We start from the raw sequence: 18,893 nt of genomic DNA on the forward strand, positions 1-18,893 counted from the left end.
GAGGATTTTGTTTGGAACAAAGGCTTTATTCTGACCAGCTGCAGGAGGTAGCGAGGAGCCAGAGTGAGCTGAGGCCAGTGATAAAGCTGATTCTTAATTCCTGCACTTGACCTTAGAGATAATGACCCATTTTGGGCTTACTGCTGACTCCTTTGTTTTTAGTTTAAATATCAAACAGGACAGCACAGGCATGAACATCTTCACACCTGTGGAAAATCATTACCTGTGTGTGTAGGGTAAATTAGTAAAGCATGACGGGTGAACACACATCTTTTCTGCTCGAAACATTAATGAATTAGAACTGGATTGTAAATTATAATGTGTCTTTATAATATATATATATATATCCTAATAAGTTTTTTCAAGGAAATTATGTGAAGAGAAGGAACATCTCAAAACTCTTCAATTGAAGGCAGTTCAAATGTATAACAGATGGAATGAACTGTTGAAATGTACAAATATATTTTGTTAAAGACACAAAATATAAAACACAAATGACTGCGATATCAAACAAGTTAAAATATGCTGCATTTCCAAATGTTTGTAAACCCCCTCATATCCGTTATTTAATTGACTACATTGCTATGAGGATTTTCTTACATGGCTTCAACATGATTAATTCTGGATCACAAACACCACTTGAACTAATTCCAAAGGTATTAGATGGAACTGCATTAAGAATTGTTGCATAAAGTTTTGTTCTGTAAAAATGGGCCTTATAGTTCTTTAGCTGAGGCTTGACATTGGGCAGGGTGACCATAGGCTATGAATCGCCTGAATCAGAAATAGCTGCAACATTAATGTAGCTTAATTCAGTAATTAGAAGTAGTGTCTTTTTTTTTAGCATATTTTATTTTGTTTGCTTTTTAAATATAAAACACAACTCACACAAAAATATAAAATGGAAAAAGGGAAATATGAAAGTAAACAAACAAACAGAAAAAAAGCCTAATGTGACATACAGTATAATAAATAAAATAAATACAAATATGGTCGGCCTAATGTGCAACTAACAAATAAAGTCAAAAATAAACTTCAACAAGATCTTTGCATCACTCTAGGTCAGTCGATCTGGTCAAAGGAAGGAGTGTCTGAATACTTTATACTATCTTTGGCTGTCACAGTTTCGTGTGCTGTTTTAAACAAACTCATACAAACATAAAGTTATCAGTCAGCAAAATGTAGTTTATTGATACAGGTGCCTAAACACCTTTCTTTCCCCATGTATACAGGATTCCTGGAACTCTTTAATGTTATACAATTCGTTATATAAATATTTAGCACAGGAAACCACAAATGGCGAAAATGGTATGAAAGCTTTGAAATGATACAAGAAAATGTATTATTTTTTATTTTTTATCAAGCACCACACATGTCCGGTTTTCCTTAATCCTGCTGAAAGTAGCTGGTGTAATCCTGCATAAGCAAAGATAATGTTAGAACCATTATAGCTATTAACATGGTGGTTTAAAATACTACAGTGTTTATAATATCATGGGTTAATTCTGGAAAGGTAAATTGCGAATATGCACTGCTTGAAAGTAGACCACATTCCTCAGTTTATTTAGAGGCAGAATTTTGTTTGAGATTCACTTAAAGCAGGTACTTTGATAGGATTGTGTTTGTTATCCTCACAAACAGAGGCACATATGTGCTCAGTAGAAACATAGTGCTACAGATCAGGGAAACACAAAGCTGTAAGCTGATTACAGGTTTTTAACATATGTAAAATGGAATGCCATCTGAGTGGAAGGGCTTTTGTGAGGTTAATACCTCGTTATTGGTGAGCTGGGGGGTGCGTGGAAGTCTTTAAATTTGGGATTACAGGGCCTGAGCACATATTCAAAGCCAGATCAATACTTGGACCATCATAGCCTGAGGCCATTAGTACAAAAAGGGGAGAGATAAATCTGTTTAAATGCAAAATGGAGTGATAGGCTCATAGCAGATTTCATGCATCTGATGGGTGAAATTTGCCATGCAGAAGGTTGTTGCAGATTGAAAAGCATTTGGCTGTTTTGGCACTTGGTCAAAGTCATCAGCCATTGCCACACTGCAATACTGGACACAAGAAAAGACCTTTAGAAAATGGCTCTTTTGTTTTTAATGGGATCTCCCAATGGTTAAGGTTAGGGTAAAGACCAAGAACTTATGTCAAATTCTGATAAATTAGTATACAACTCCCATCACTGGGCTTTGCAATGAGTTTGTGATCCAAAACTATTGATCTAAAATGAACACCTAACCTCACTAATGCTCTTAGTGTCAGAATCAGTTGAATACATAACTTGGTTTTAAAATAGTTATCAAATAATTCATAGTCAATACGATTAAATAATAAGATTACCAACTGAATAATAAGGGTTTAGGGTTAAGGTGTCATGTTGAGTTTCCTCTGTAATTGCACACTGCTACTGGAAGGGTTTCAGCAGTTTCCCAACCATAAGAGGATTGGGCAGCAAATGGCACAAATGTGATCCATATAAATGGTCCATGTGCTTCAGGAGGACTTGATATTTGTCATTGAAAATCTGGAATCAAATATAATTTTCATGTCCAAGCACCGAAAGGAGGTTGAGAGAGGTCACATGAGTTATCGTCTGTGCTCCACCAACAAGCTGACCCAGAGATTCTGAACACTTTGAAGTAAGGTTGGTCCAAAATACGGTCTGTACGAAAGCATAGCATGTGCCAAGCTGCTTCTGCTTTAGATGAATAGATAAATAGATAGATAGATAGATCACTTTATTTATCAGTTTTTACAGCAGCAAAATCAAACAAGAGAGCAGCATAATAAAGGCACTTAAAATAGTAGTAAGAAGTGGCAAATAGGAAACAGTAAACCTGACTATAAATACAGCTATATTAATAAATACAGCTATAATATACATAATATAACCCAATTCTATAAATAAGAAGTACTAAAAAAAGTGATTGCAGTGCAGTAATTACATTAATATAATGTAGTATACAGAATGAATTATGTGTAATGTAACAGTGCAGTAACTACATTAATATAATGTAGTATACAGAATGAATTGTGTAATGTAACAGTGCAGTAACTACATTAATATAATGTAGTATACAGAATGAATTATGTGTAATGTAACAGTGCAGTAACTACATTAATATAATGTAGTGATGTAAGGCATCCTGGGGTATCAGTACAGTATAAGTGATAAACAATAGAGTTTTAAAGTGGCAGTGCAGATGACAGAGCTGTGTGGCAGTACATAGTGATGAACAGAATAGTGTCCGATCGAGAAACAGCGGGACTGTTCTATTAGTACACTCAGTGCACGATAATGTCCCGGTACAGTGACGAGGCGTTGTACAGTGAGATCGCTGTTGGGAGAAACGATCTCCTGTACCGTTCCTTGCTGCAGCGGAGCTGAAGGAGCCTGTTACTGAAAGTGCTCCGCTGCTTGACCAGTAGATCATGGAGGGAGTGGGAAGTGTTCTCCAGAATGGCAGTGAGTTTGCTCAGAGTCCTCCTTTCCACAACCACCTCAAAGCCTTCCAGAGAGCAGCCCAGGACTGATCCAGCTTTCCTGATCAGTTTGTTGAGCTTACTGGCATCTCCACTCCTGATGCTGCCTCCCCAGCAGATTGCAGCAAAGAAGACAGCACTAGCAACAACAGACTGGTAGAAGGTCTCCAGCATATTGCTGCACACGTTAAAGAACCTGAGCTTCCTCAGAAAGTAGAGTCTGCTCATCCCCTTCCTGTACACAGCCTCTGTGTTGGCCTTCCAGTCCAGTTTGTTGTCCAGGAGGACACCCAGGTATTTATAGGTGTCTACCCGCTCCACATCCTGACCCGTGATGGTAATGGGACCGGTTGTGGTCCTCTTCCTCCTGAATATACACATGTTTAGTGTGGTTTAGATATACTACACACTGTTAAAAAAAGTAAATGCCAATGGGCTACTTTAAAGTGATTCTTTGAACAAGCATGTCTGTAAATAAGATGTGCAGGGATGAAGAATAGCTTCATCGACAAGGGCAATGTCATTCTGTCGAACTGCCAAAATGACTACTGTGGCAGATACGTCTCAGAAACGTTAAATGATGGTTATGAGAGGAATACCTCACAACACACAGTACATCCTACCTGAACTACCTGAACACCGCTGCTGACCAGGTACACTCCTTCATAACAGTGGCGTTCCCTGATGGCAGTGGTCTCCTTACGCAGGATAATGCTCCATGCTACACACATTATTCAGGATTGGTTTGAGGAACATGCACAACAGTCTGCTTCCCATGTCCACTGCACACCACGGTCTGGACACGTGATCCATTAGATAAGTTGAGTGTGAGGGTTTCTGCTAATCTGGATTACACTACAGTCATAGTGGTGGCAGCATTTATGGTAGGCATGTTTATATACACTCTACAGATTCAGGCATATAGGTCATGAGCAGATACAGTAGATCATAATGACCAAGTGCACCTCATATCAAACTGGGTACACATACATACACATGCACACACACACACACACACACACACGCACATACACATGAGCAGATGGAGAGGTCATTGAGGAGGGATGCTGGTTTTGGGGCTTGTCAACAGATGCCCCTTCCCAGCCCTCCCTCCTTTTCTGGCCCACCTGTTTATGGCTGTGGATGGCCCTTGTTTCTCTGTGGGTCTGTGTATGTCTGGATGTTGGGCTCATGAATGCTGGCACGTGCAGGTCTGCGGACCCTTATGTCGGCGTGGCGGCGCTGCTCATGCCATGTGGATCTCTCATTGTGTAGACTTTTTTTTTAATGGGGGACTGTGTGAGAGCGGGTGTGTGTTGATGTGTAGTGGTCATGGCAGCGTGACTGTGTTTGTTTTTGTACATTTCCAGGACATAATTGTCCTGCCTTTATAGGACAATTCTACAATGACCAGCACAATATACCAGATATTGATGTTGTAATGTGCTTTTTTATTATATATATTTTTTTTACAGTATTACTTACAGTATTCTACAGGATTTATATATACGGCATTCTACACATGCAGAACATATGTAACACATATGTTACACAGCATGTAGTAATATGGGACACGTCAGATCCCGTGTCCTGGCAAGGTGTGAGAACAAACCTGTACATGTCTATGTATTTTGGTGAGTCGTGTATGGCAGTGTGTGTGTGTGTGTGTGTTGGTTGGCGTCCCCCTTGCCCCCCTGCCTCCTGAAGCAGGGTGAGTGTGCCCCCTCTGCACCCCTGTGGCGGCCACACGCCTGGCCACCTGCTCTGGGATTAGGGTGCACGCGGATTACACGCGTCACAATGGAAATACACTACTGAAAATATGCCACACAGACCAACAAAGAAAGACCTTACAGCAAGACCTCCTCAACATATCAATTCAGCACTCACAGACTGCTCTTGATGTATGCAAATAATATCATGGTGTTACTATTATCAACCACAAAAACCGAACAGTTCCACAGTTATGGATTTTTGAAGAGAGAAAACAGCAATTGTGAACAGTTGGTGATCTAGGGTACTGTATATGGAATATGAGTCCATACATTCACATACCATTGGAGCAATTTAAATGCTCTTATTGGTAGTTAGTCCTGAGGCAGTGTTTTGGGCTTGTATGGATTTGTTGTGTCATGTCTGGTGTGTGCATCTGTGTGTGTGCACATAGGGAGTAATTGTAGCCTGTAAGAACCCCATGGCCTACATTTCGAGACAAAAACACTTGATGCAGAACAAGGAATGAATGGGTGAATGGATGACTGATAGGGGAAGGGTCAATAAACAATAAACAAACTGCAAACACCAGACTGGAGCCTGGGGAGTTCGTGATGTGCTATAGTACAACTTTGCTACAGAAGTATCCTCAATATTTCCATGTTCCACCTTTCTGCCCTTTGCAGGTTACGTACATGTCTAGCCACACTGTTTATCATAACCGTTTATCGTTAGAATAGTTGATGACTTCCAAGTGTTTACCTGATTACTGCTCACATCTTTGGCTAAACTGTGAGTGCCATTTCTGTGTTACCTAAACTCAAGGTCCTAAATGGCTCCTGACTTTAAAAAAAAGTTTATTAAAACATTATATGGACTTTTTAAAACTTAAAGTTCAGGTTTTGGTACCTATATTTCGTATAAATGAGCCTTATCATTTGACATTACAACAAAAGTATTATTGTCAAACAGAGACATTATCAATGGCACAACACCTATTTTTACTTGTAACTTTGATCACTTCTACACTCCTACAAAGAAAGCCCTAATGCCGTATAAGAAGGACATTTGGTTTTCATTTTAGCATATTTATACTGTTTTTAACGTCTTCAGCTTCTTAAATTCAAGTTTATTACACTCTAAGGATTATTTTACAAGCAAAACCACACAAATATACTGAGTAACTCTTGAATTAGAAATGAGGAATGGACCAATGAGCAGATCATGGGCATTAAATGAATAAAAATAATGGTTATTATTGAGCCGTCCAAGTGTGTATAACCTTTACATGGTGTACCAATTAAAGGTTTTTCCTACAATCACCCATGAAAGTCAAGAGCCGTTTAGGAGCTTGTATTTTTCAGAATGTAGTGGTACATTACTGGACGTTGCTGTTCATACAGTGTGTAGGACCCCCAAATGTTATCTGCTCCTCTGAATTCCAATGGCACAGAGCTCTTTGTGGAATTTGTGGACGTTTGGAGTTGAAACTAAAGTACTGATAACTTTAGGACACTTTTAATTTTTTCCTACTTGACTTAAAGTCATGACTTTATACTAAATCGTGTTACTGCGCTGATGCTCACGTACACACTCAGGACTGTTGTAAAGGTCTGGCGTATTCTGTTCTGTTTTTCCTTTTCCCCTTTCTCCCACTCTTTCTCCCTCTCTATCTCCCATTCACAGCTGCGAGGCTTGGGCTTCTTTGGACAGGATCTACTTATAGAGTGTGGAGTTGTGCTGGAGAGAGGAGAAAGGAGGAAGAATGGGTATTATGACAGTGAGAAGAGCAGAGTGAAAGAAAAGAGAAGCAGACAGGGTATTATGAGCATGGGATGAGAGAGGGATGAGAGCAGTGATGGCATTTCCAGTCTTTATTCCTCTTCCTAAGCTGCTAGCTCCGCTTCCAATCCGATTGGTCGATATGGCCAGGCATGTAAATGAAATGCAAAGCAGGCAGGGGCTGCCTCACTGCTGCAAATCTCTAGCAGCCTCTGCTTCTCTCTCTCTCTCTCTGTCTCTCTCTGAGTCACTCTGCCTTTCTTGCTCTTTCTTCTTTCAGCATTAATTGTACTTCTGTCTAATTGCAGTCTTTTTGAAAGTCCACAGTATTTTTTTTTACATGTGCATGTGTGTGTGTCAAGTCAAGTCAAGTCAAGTGGGTTTATTGTCATTTCAACTACATACAGAGTACACAGTGAAACGAAACAACGTTCCTCCAGGACCATGGTGCAACATAGACAGTGCATACAAGACACAAGTGCAACACAAACAAACTTGACTTGTGTGTGTGTGTGTGTGTGTGTGTGTGTGTGTGTGTGTGTGTGTGTGTGTGTTTTACACACCTCTCCCGGGACCCATGCTTATTCTGGGAAATTAACAGAGTCATAAAATGAAAAAAAAAAAACATTCTGTTTAAACCTCTTTGAACTCTAGGCTTATTTTATAGTTGTAATTTTAAGACCTAATAATCTGTTACTATTATTTGGTAACTACTATAAATGATTCAGTTACTGTTATGAAACTAGTAAATAACTTGTTTGAGGAATTAAAGTATGGGCCCACATACAGGCCTGCAAACACTGTTCGGTTTTCGGGTGTACTGTTTCGTTCCGCCGCCCGTATACAGAAAATAAGAGATGTCACAATCATAAACACATTTACATATCCCATAGACCTCTGTTGTGTTTCATACTGCATCTGGAGTCATGCCCACATTAGGAACTCTAGGAACTCCAAGTCTAAGCTGGATTACTCTATGACAAATATTAATGGGATTATCTGAACTTTCCCAGCTGCTGTTGCACCCTGTGGATAAAAAAAAAAAACACACCAAATCTTGATACTTTTTGCCTTTGCCTTTTTTCTCCTGAAAATGACCAATGACTCAAAATTTGACCATTTACACATCAATGCTGCAAGCATGTAAATACTCTGGAGCATTAAAATGACAACCCACAAAATTAAACAACACTGATAACTAATAACAACGACTGTACAATACTGTACAATACATCTACTAAACCACCACATTCACAGTAGCAAAATCAATACTCATACTTGTGAACAACCTTGTAATCCTCATAGGATCTACTGTTCAGAACTAGCTAGAGAAATGCCCGGTCCTTGTCTCACCTTGCTGTAAATTTCTTTAAAAACCTTAGACACCTCAAAACACCTTAAGTCATTATTAATGTAGATATTTTTTGTCATTACTTTAAATAGAACATCCGAGTGGAGTCTGATTGGCTTGATAATCACCTTCATGTCATGGTTAAAAAAGTTTGTGCTTTTATACGAATAACTAGTCACAGGATCCAGAATAGAAAAAGTATCTTCTATATAGTATATCTTGTCTTCTTCAAAGACAATTCAAGACTCTTCATGTCTTGTTTTTTATCATCAATTTCCACAGTGTCCAAAATAAATAAAAAAAAAGAATCTCCTGAAGGGTCAACAGGGTGTCCAGACTGAATTTAACCAATGATCAGCCAGACAATTCGAGACACTTCATGCTAATAATATAAAAAATCCTGTCATTTATTTATCCTTTTATCTTCAGTTTAATGAAGTCTTCACAGTGCCGAGAATAAAACAGGTCAACAGGCTGCCTAGACCTAATCTGACCTCACCATGTTTTTACAATCTCAAAAAACATTTTCACACCAAGCTTGACAATCTACACAAGTGTGTGTTTTCCCGTCTATTCAAGTGTGTTCCTCTCCTCTGCTTATGTATTGTCTGGCATACCCGTGTGTTGAGCGTCTCCGTGCGCGAGCACTGCGCGCGGGAGAGGAGTGAGTGACAGCGCTCAGAGGCTTAGGAGAGCTCGGCAGCCTATCAGCTCACTGACAGACAGAGAGGAGTCTGCTCCATTCAGAAGAGCCTGATACACGCGCTGCAGGCCAAAAGCCCTCCTGCCATCTCCCTCCTGACCCCTCACACACACACACACACACCACCCATCCTTCCCAACCCCCCCACCCCCCCCCCCCCCCCCGCCGTCACCAACCCCACCAGCGCCAGTTATGGGCACCGACAGTCTCCGTATCCGAGCGGCGCGCGGGCTGCAGCAGGGCTGACAGCTGCGAGCTCCGTAGCAAATGAATCTCCCTCGCATTACAATCGCTCGAGACAGATTCCATTAGCGCTATCTGAAATTGAGCGCGCGGCCGTTATCACAGGCCCACCGCCGCCATTAATCTGCTGAGTGATAGCGCGAGCGGCGTCTGCTGCCACCAGCAGCCGCGCATGTACAGCATTTAGCACGGACCTAACACTGCACCCACTTTTTCATCTGTGTGTGTGTGTGTGTGTGTGTGTGCGCGCGCGCATGTGTGTGTATGTTTCTCGGGTTGTAATGAAGTAGCAAACCAGCAGTTATCTCTCTCTCTCTCTCTCTCTCTCTCTCTCTCTCCCTCTCTCTCTCTCTCTCTCTCTCTCTCTCTCCCTCTCTCTCTCTCTCTCCCTCTCTCTCCCTCTATTGTCGAAGGATTTGCAAGTCAGGAGGTTGGGGATTTTCCCAGCAATGTGCTCTCAACTCAAACACACTTTCAGAGCTGCGCGCTCGCGCTCTCAAATAGCTCTTGCAAAAATCATTAACCCCTGACACACTGCTAAACATCATGAGGCCACAAAGCAGCAGCCAACGAGGCAGGAGGCATTGAGTAAATAACTTAATTTAAAACTTGTGGACGTCACCCCCACATTCAGGAAATATAGGTAGAGGAGAGTGGGAGAGCACACCCAGTTTCATACATAACAATCATGTCACATTAATGTCACATTACTCCAGATTAATCAGGAGGGCATGTCTTCTGCATAGTATTTATGCCATTTAGCCAATAGAATAGGACTCTCTGGAGCAGAAGAGACTATTGGCACCATGCCTCATGCCAAATGTGTGGGCTAGAGGGGTATAAAGCCCCCCAGCACTGAGCTGTGGAGCAGTGGAGTGGAGCTGTGATCTCTGGTGTTTTGTCCAAAGCTTTTGGGATAAGATGGGGTGGTGATAAATCATCTCACAGCCTGGCCTAATAATGCTCCTGTTGCTGAATGCAATCAAATCCTCACAGCAATGCTCCAAAGTGTAGTAGTGAGCCTTCTCTGCACAGTCAAGACTGTTACTCCAACAAAAGTAGGATAAACAGCAGGTGCCCAAATACTTTTATACATGTAGTGTCAGTAGCACTTAACACCTTTTTTTCTTTGCCAATAAAATATATAATAATAATAATAATAATAATAATAATAATAATAATTACAATTATTGCATTAATACATTAATAATACAATACATATTAATTAATACAAACAACCTACACATCTCTGCTACTAATGAAAATCGTTTTTCAATGACCAGCAGCACACGTTGCAACTCATTCCACAGGTGGGGTTCAGGGTAACAGATGAAGAGGATAGTTATAACAGATGCTAAAAAGGACCTATTGCTGACGCAGGTGTTCAGTCACAGCTGGTATAATCTCCACTGAAAGTGATGGTGCACTTTACAGAAGCAGCACATAAGCCTAAGGTCCCCATGCCCAAAAACTCTTGGCTAGAGGGTTATAAATCCCCTGCAGAATTGAGTTGTGGGGCAGTGGATCTGTGTTCTTTGAAGTGATCCACCACCATTATTCAGATGAGGACCTGAGGACATCAGGACCTGACCTCAATAACATGAATCATGAAAGCAATGCATTTGGCTGAATGCAATCAAATCATCAAATCATCTATCTAAGTCTTTCAAGAAGAGCAGGGGCTGTTAAATAATCATTATCAATCGTGTATCATACCAATAGTTATTGACAAAAGCAACTGAACTGAATAACAAAACTGTTTTGATGTAATAAAAAATTCCATTCAACCTAAACAACTGCTTCATGTGGTGACAAGCAGTCGAACTGGACTTATTCAAAATTTGCATAAGGACTGAACATTTTATTCAAAATAATAATGTGAGTTAAACTGCTTATCATCACAAAGTATTTTTTGTTCATTTTCTCTTTTTACAGTGGGCAGTGTTTTCACATGGAAATGATGTAACCATTGGCTTCAAGTAAATATTCCCTGTAACAATAAACCCTCAGATCTCCAAAACAGCAAATTCACCGGAGAAGGAACTGTGGTTCTTTTGTTCAACCTAACAAAATGATTTTATGTGGTAACAAGCAATTGAACTGGGTTTATTCAATTCAAATAAATCATCTGAATAAACCATTACAGAATTCAAACTATTAAACTGAGCTGAATAAACCCAGTTCAAATTGTTACCACATTTATCAAGCTATTTTTTTTTAGATTGTACCAATAAACCCCTTTTTACAGTGAAGTAAATATTTACGTAGCAGTAAGTTACAAATTAACACACCTCCCACTGGGACACTGGGACACCTCCCACTGTAAACCTCAAAACATACAACTGAACTGTACCAAACCAGACTGAACAGCTATTTTGCACTCTGCCTATTTGCACTATGTCTATTTGCACACCTGTACAGATGTTCTTTTCTGTAAATATCAGCTCTTTACTTTCTGTAAATATCAGCTCTTTATTACCTTTAGTACTTTTTACTTTTTTAATTTATCCCATACCCTATTTTTTGTTTAGTGTCATTTTCCTTTAGTTTAAGACTGTGTTCTGTGTTTTTTGTTACTCGTCATACATGTTGCTCTCACCAAGACAAATTCCTTGTATGTGTAACATACTTGGTGAAATAAAGAGATTCTGATTCTGATTCTGATTCTAAATAGAGAAATATTGACGTCATTTGTGTCAGACTCAATTTAAAGGACAGCTTGCATTCTCAAGCTGTGTAACAAATAAACAAACAACCAAAAACAAGAACAACAACAAAAAGTGGAGATTTAAGGTTTTGTCCCGACAGTGAAAAAATTCAACACATCGCTTATCGCATCGCATAACTTGAAAGGAAAAGCCAGGATAATTTGATCTTGAGTTCCTGGATTCCTGAGTGAAAAAGAGAGAGAAAGGAAGGGCCGTTTAATATTCTGAGCAGAGTGCGTTATGAAATGTTAGCCTACAGGCATTAAGTTGAGTGTATGCCATCTGAAGGAGCAGAGCTGCTCTGTAATGAGGAAATAACAGCTCTATTAGGCTTCATTTGTACTGCATTAGTGGATGGGTCCTGAGGGAAACCGGGCATGGGGAGGAGGAGCCACTGCTATACACTTTCCACCCACTGCATTCACTACCCTCCATGCATAGAATGTAGTGTAAACCCACCAGTTTAGAGGTTAAAGGAACGCTCCAGTGTTTTCTGACTTCATCTCTAAATGTCATATCTGTCTTAAATGGGCCACTATCATGGACGGTATACAACAATTAAGACCACCTGCCTAGTATGCCGATAGTCATCTGCGTCTGCATCTGGTCACGGCTCAATGGCCATGCTCTAGCCCATGGTTGGCATTAGGCATGGTGCCAATAGGTTCATGTTTATCTGCTCCAGGGAGTCCTATTCGATTGGCAATAATTCAAATGGTGTGTGTGTGCATTTGCACATCTGTGTCAGCATAGGGTAAAACTTAAACTAGCTGAATGCATTCATTAGGAGGGGTGTCCACAAACAATTGGATATATGGTGTTTCTATAAAACAAGGGGTTAGGCCTACAAGCATGCTGCAGATTATGAATGGCAGATAGGAAACAGGCTGGATTACAGTCAAAAACAGTTTTGCTAACAGGATAACATCCATAAAATACTTTATTAAATTGTAAAACTTATTAAGGAAACTCATCCTGTTTAGCTAAGTCTTATAAGGCTTACACACACACCCATTCTTTAATATGCACAAAGGAGGGCAGGGTAGCAAGGCTACATACTTCACAACAGACTCTAAAAAGCTTTAGCATTGAAATTAATTGGATTTATATAGTGGGTGGCTAAATTAGCGCATTCTGTGACTTTGACTCAGCAAAAAGAAGTGCTGCGCCTAACAAGAGCAAGAAGTTGACTTAAAGTTAATTAATCTGCGCTTTGCTCATGTTTATTGAACGTTAATTAGCAAATTGCTTGCACAATAGAGCTAATGCCCGTCGTCCCAGATCTCCTCAGTCACGAGGGCCGTGGGGACGGCAGGAGAAATCACTGCTTCCCTTCAGCCTCTCCCCACAGCAACACTGCCAGTAATGAGACTGGATAAGGACACACAAATCCTCCCACTGAGACCACATCTAACGTCTCCTCTCTTCATCAAGCACCGGTCCCTCAGCGCTCACGATCCAACATAGTGTGCTTTCAAATTAATATAAACACACTCACACACGCATTCCTGTCTCCACACAAACAACAGGCGGGTTGGTACTGTAATGCACTGTACTGTAAAAAGTAATCAAGCCAGTTCTTTAATAATAATAATAGGTGTGTTTTAATGTGTATTGACTCTGAACAAAGTGGAAAGTGAATTGTGTTATTTAAATAAATTAAAAAACAGTTCCAATGATTGTATACACATACATTATTCAGATCTAGTGTGTTTTCACACTCCATTCCATTGTGAGGCTTGAAACAGGATGTCCTTGGACAGAAGTGGCCACTGAGTGTCATTAGCATGTTGCAACAGAGATACAGAGAGACTGCAAGAGTCACAGAAAGGCATAGAAGTGGACGTCCTTTGGCCACATCCCACACCGATGACCTCGTTATTGTGAACAGTGCACCTGTGGAACCGGATGATGAATGCCACACAACTCCAGGCACATTTAAGGGAGGTGAGAGACACCTAAGTGTCACCGTTCACATCAGCGAGGTTTGCCTGCTAGATGCCCTGCAAGGGTACCTGACCCTGGTCTTGCATGCACCAGGGAGCATTTACGCTGGACGACGGACCAGTGGGCCTCAGTGCTGTGTCTCAGCGGAGACATAAAGGAGATTGCTATGCGTCAGCCACTGCTGACACCAGACGAACCTTTGGTGGTGGTGTGGTATGGTGGCCTATACTACCTGAATAACATCATTAATCCATTCATTGTGCCTCTGCATGAACAACACAGGCCTAATTTCATCTTCATGGACGACAATGCTCCAGCTCATGGAGGTTGCATCATAAAGGAATGGCTGCTAGAGACTGGGGTACATTAAATGAAATGCCCTGCATTTTCTTCAGACCTGAATCTCATAGATAAACCTATGGGATCAGCAGAGTCGCTGTGTAGTGGCTCATAACTTTGACTTGAGGGCTGCCCTTCGAGAAGAGCGGGATGCCATGCCTCAGCAGACAATAAGGCGACTTGTGAACAGCAAGACATTGTTGTCAAGCTGTAATCCATGCTCAAGGGCACATGACAAGTTATTGAGACACTAACATTTTGTTGGGGTATATCCAGCATTGTTGGCTTTTCAATAAATAGTTTGAGATGAGGAAATCACCAATGCATGCTTCTACTTACATGCCCTACTTTCATTATATCACTGTTCAAATATCAAATGTCACCCGAAAGCCAAATATCCCTCATTTTTAGTAGTATATATAATATTAGTATATATATATATATATATATATATATATATAGTAAGATACTTAAGAGCTTTTTTACTGGAATTCTGTTGTTTTCCCTTTTTTTTTTTGCATAATTGTAATCTGTCATTCTTTTTCATTAAAGGACCTTTTTTGGGTTTATGTAGTAAAAAAAAAATCATAAAGCTTTTTAAATCTTCCTCTTTTTTGTTAGAATTTCACCAAGCACAAATACAATTTATCCAAAACCATTTTTTGGCAAGATTTGTACAGACCTAAGAATGATTCATATTTGTAAGAATTAGTTTGTATCTGTTATCTCCCCAGTTTAGTCGTTTCCACTTCTTATCCCCTAGCTAGATCTTGCCCCATCACACATCTGAGAGAGTCACATGAAGCCATCTAACACGAAGCGACCACGCAGCTGAATGGGCTTGCAGGAGATCGCCACCTGTCGATTCATTAGCTAATAGACTTACCGCACTGAGTGATGGGGATACAAGGAGGGCCTTTCTCCCCACACAGTGAGCGCAAAGCCAAGTGTGCCCTCTGGCGACGGTTAAACGCAGTGCTTGGGAGCGCTACGTTGTTGAGACTTTATCAGTACCACATGGGACTCTCTCTAAAAAATACAAGGGAAGGTCATTTTCATTATTAAACACCTCGAGTGTTAGTAACAAGGCCGTGGGTTTGATTTAGACTGTAAAAGAGGTGATGTAAAAAAGGTCGACAGAAGGGTCCTGGAATCATGGGGGGGGGGGGGGGGGGGGGGGTCAGTATGTCAGTATGTCCCTGAGGCAATAATTACACAATTTCTGTACTTCATAAGACAACATCTAAACAAGTCAACATACAGAAGTGAAAAAAAAAACAGCTCTATTCAGACACTGACATTTAGATGCTTAGTCTGCACTGTATTCAGGAACAGGTTAATAAATTGTGTTGTTCTGTGATTAAACACACAGATACATCAGGCAACATGTGCCTAATCAAAGCTCTCATTTCACACACACTGATCAATCACTGTACATCAGCTGAACACCGGTCACAATACTGAGCCTCCCTACTGAGCAGCTCACCCAGTCACTATTCACCTCTACCCGTGACCCTGCCACTCAACCTGCCTCAGCTTCTACAGTCAGGTCACTGACACTGACCTAACACTGATACTGCCATACGAACAGACAGCAAAAAGCCTTGAGAATTAGCCTTATTACTGACTCCACACATTAGTAACAGTTTTCTTTGACTTGTAAAGTAGCTCCTAATGGCCACCTCTCTTTTCCTCACTGAGCAAATCGCCACACGTGCGTTCAGGGTTGCCACCAGTTCCGTATATTAGCCTACAGACTCGCTCCTCGTTTGGTGATAAATGTCTCTTACTGAATCAGTAGGGGAGGTGATTCTGCTCACACGGCTGTTAGGTGGGGTTTCTCACTCAGAATATGAGCACAGCTAGTTGACAGAGCTTTGGGGCTTCTTACAATCACAGCCTCATGTATAGCCAGTGCTGTGAGGGCTGCGTTACGGAGGCGGGACAGGAAGTGGAGAACGTGCTCCCTGTGTGCCACCTGACCTTTGTAGTTTATTTTTTATTTTTTTAATTATTACCAGAGGTGTCAAGTAGCGAAGTACAAATACGTCGTTACCTTACTTAAGTAGAAATTTGGGTTTTCTATACTTTTTCCTGGAGTAATTATTTTTGAGCCGACTTTTTACTTCTACTCCATACATTTTAAAAATAGCCTCGTTACTCCTATTTCATTTCCATTTGTTTTCATTCCAGCTTGTCATCGATCAAATAATAATAATAAAAAACCCTATCCAGATTAATCGCGCCTTCCGGAGAGTGTGAGGTTGACACAGACACCATTCTGACACCCGATTGGTTCATAAGCGATCCATCACACCTGCACACGTCACGTCACGCTCCAGCAGGGACCTTGCAGGCGTGTGTAGAGTAGTATGAAGATGTCCGTGATAGAGAACTCGAGATGATCACACGCCTCTGGAGTTTGACTTTTTGCACCATTACAATACTTACAGGCACCTACTCTTCATGTTTTCCACTCAATGAAACACATGTTAACACTCAGTAGTTCACATAGATGCTCATTTAATAGATCTGATATTACTAAATGCATTCGTTTTCAATGGGCATGCATGCAGCTGAAACAGTCAGTCTAGTGCAGCCTAACATTTTCAGCATTGGCATTTGTTTCCTTACATTACTTTTACTTTTATACTTTAAGTAGTTTTGAAACCAGTACTTTTACACTTTTACTTGAGTAAAAAGCTTAAGTTGATACTTCAACTTCTATTGAAGTCTTTTAAAACCCTAATACCTACACATGAAAATGTGTGAATATTTTTGACATGATTATTACTGAGAACAATTCAGTAGCTGCTAGATATTGGCAAGGACATGCCCTTACCGATCCTACCCGATTAAAGGATACCATAGAAGAACCTCTTTTGGGTCTATAAAGAAACAGACATACATAGAAAATCAGGACTTTTCCCATGTCAGATAGGATAATCTGTGGAGCATCTCCTACTATCACTGATGAATAGTAAAAACACAGCACTGCAAATGTCATACACTGAATGGAAAAGAACACTGGTTTCATTTTGGCACTATTGAAGAAGAGTGCCTTTAGAGCTTTAGAGCTTTTAACGCACATTTTCTGGATTTATTCAGCATTATTTACCGGTGTCTGGCCTACCACTGCTGACCTACTTGTGCATGCTCTTGACCTAGTCAATTCAAGTTTCATGTAAAGGGGTTCAGAAAAAAACAAAAACCCAGCTGCAGCCCTCTCGAAACTTTAATGTACAAACATTTGTAGACTCCTGCTCTTCTACAGTAACCACCTCTACTCTTCTAAAAGGCTGTACATTAGATGTTGGAGCAGAGAGGTGAGGATTTGATAGTGCACAGCCACAAGACAGTCAGATCAGTTGCTAATGTTTGATAACTTTGATCAATAGACTTCATCTCCTTAATCAGACTTTATCCAGCATCTTACTCACTTGTTTCCCTTGTCATATAAAGTGTTATGGAAGGCAGTTGGGCTAAATCTAGTCGGGCCTGTGATGACCGCTAAAAGGCGTCTTAGCTTAAAGAGGATTCTTTAATGGTCAAACGAGCATCACTCTCAGCACTCCCTCTACCAGTTTAGATGATCGTAATGCTAAGATACAATTGGAAAACTAACCCTAGAGCAAGTCAAGTATATTAGCATTTATATTTATGAATGGGAGATACGGGAGGAGTTATGGTATAGTTCTTATCTCTTGGGTTATAGAATCTTGCAGTATGATTTCCACCTCTTTGTTGGTGGTTCAAGATGATAAAAAAAAAATGAATCTGCTACATTTGAAAATGGAAATGTAGACCCTTGTCCTCATAGCAGTCCAATCCAAATATTAAGATACACTTAAAACAGAAATATATAAAGATATATATGTAGGACAAAGAAAACATGGGCAATGCTGTCCTCTAGTGGACGAATACATAAATAACTTGTCCTTATTTTGTCCAACACTACAGAGAACACGACCAACAAGCTTTTAAAGTATTTTTGGAAACATATCTTTTATTCAGGTTTTGATGGGTGATTGTCAGTGCACCTTGGGTTTAAGCATAGCTGTGTGTCTGTGGTCACTGTGGGGTTCGATATCTGGTTGCTGAGGTCTATTCAGTGGATGTGACAGCTGAAAGGTCACAGTCTAGAAGTAGTGTATAACAGGGGTCAAACACAAGGTGCAGCCATTTTTTTTTTTATATCATCATTCAAATAGAACACAACAATACTGGCAACACTCAAACGGACCACTTTTTCAATTACGTGTCTACCATCACCAATCCCAGTCATAAGACATGAACCCTTTGAAGAGGCTTCTTTAATCCAGTGTGGGACTACATCTATCGTGGTTATATAACACAAGACCAAAGTCATCGTCTCTGACAAGCTGCTGTGTGTTGGGGGACTCGATAAGGATTCTCTTTTTGGGGCAACAAGGCTTTTAAACACAGTAAAATTCTCAGAAGGATGTGAGGGAAATAAAACTGTAAAGCAGACACTGCATTGGACTAAAGCAATTAGGAATTTCATGCATCTCGAACACGCCCCAGATTTGTGTTTTCCTCTGAGACAGAACCCTGTGGTGAGCGATAGGAGATAGTAAATTATACTGCCACGCACAC

This window comes from Salminus brasiliensis, chromosome 1 (assembly GCF_030463535.1).
Source record: "Salminus brasiliensis chromosome 1, fSalBra1.hap2, whole genome shotgun sequence".
NCBI classification, from domain to species: Eukaryota; Metazoa; Chordata; class Actinopteri; order Characiformes; family Bryconidae; genus Salminus; species Salminus brasiliensis.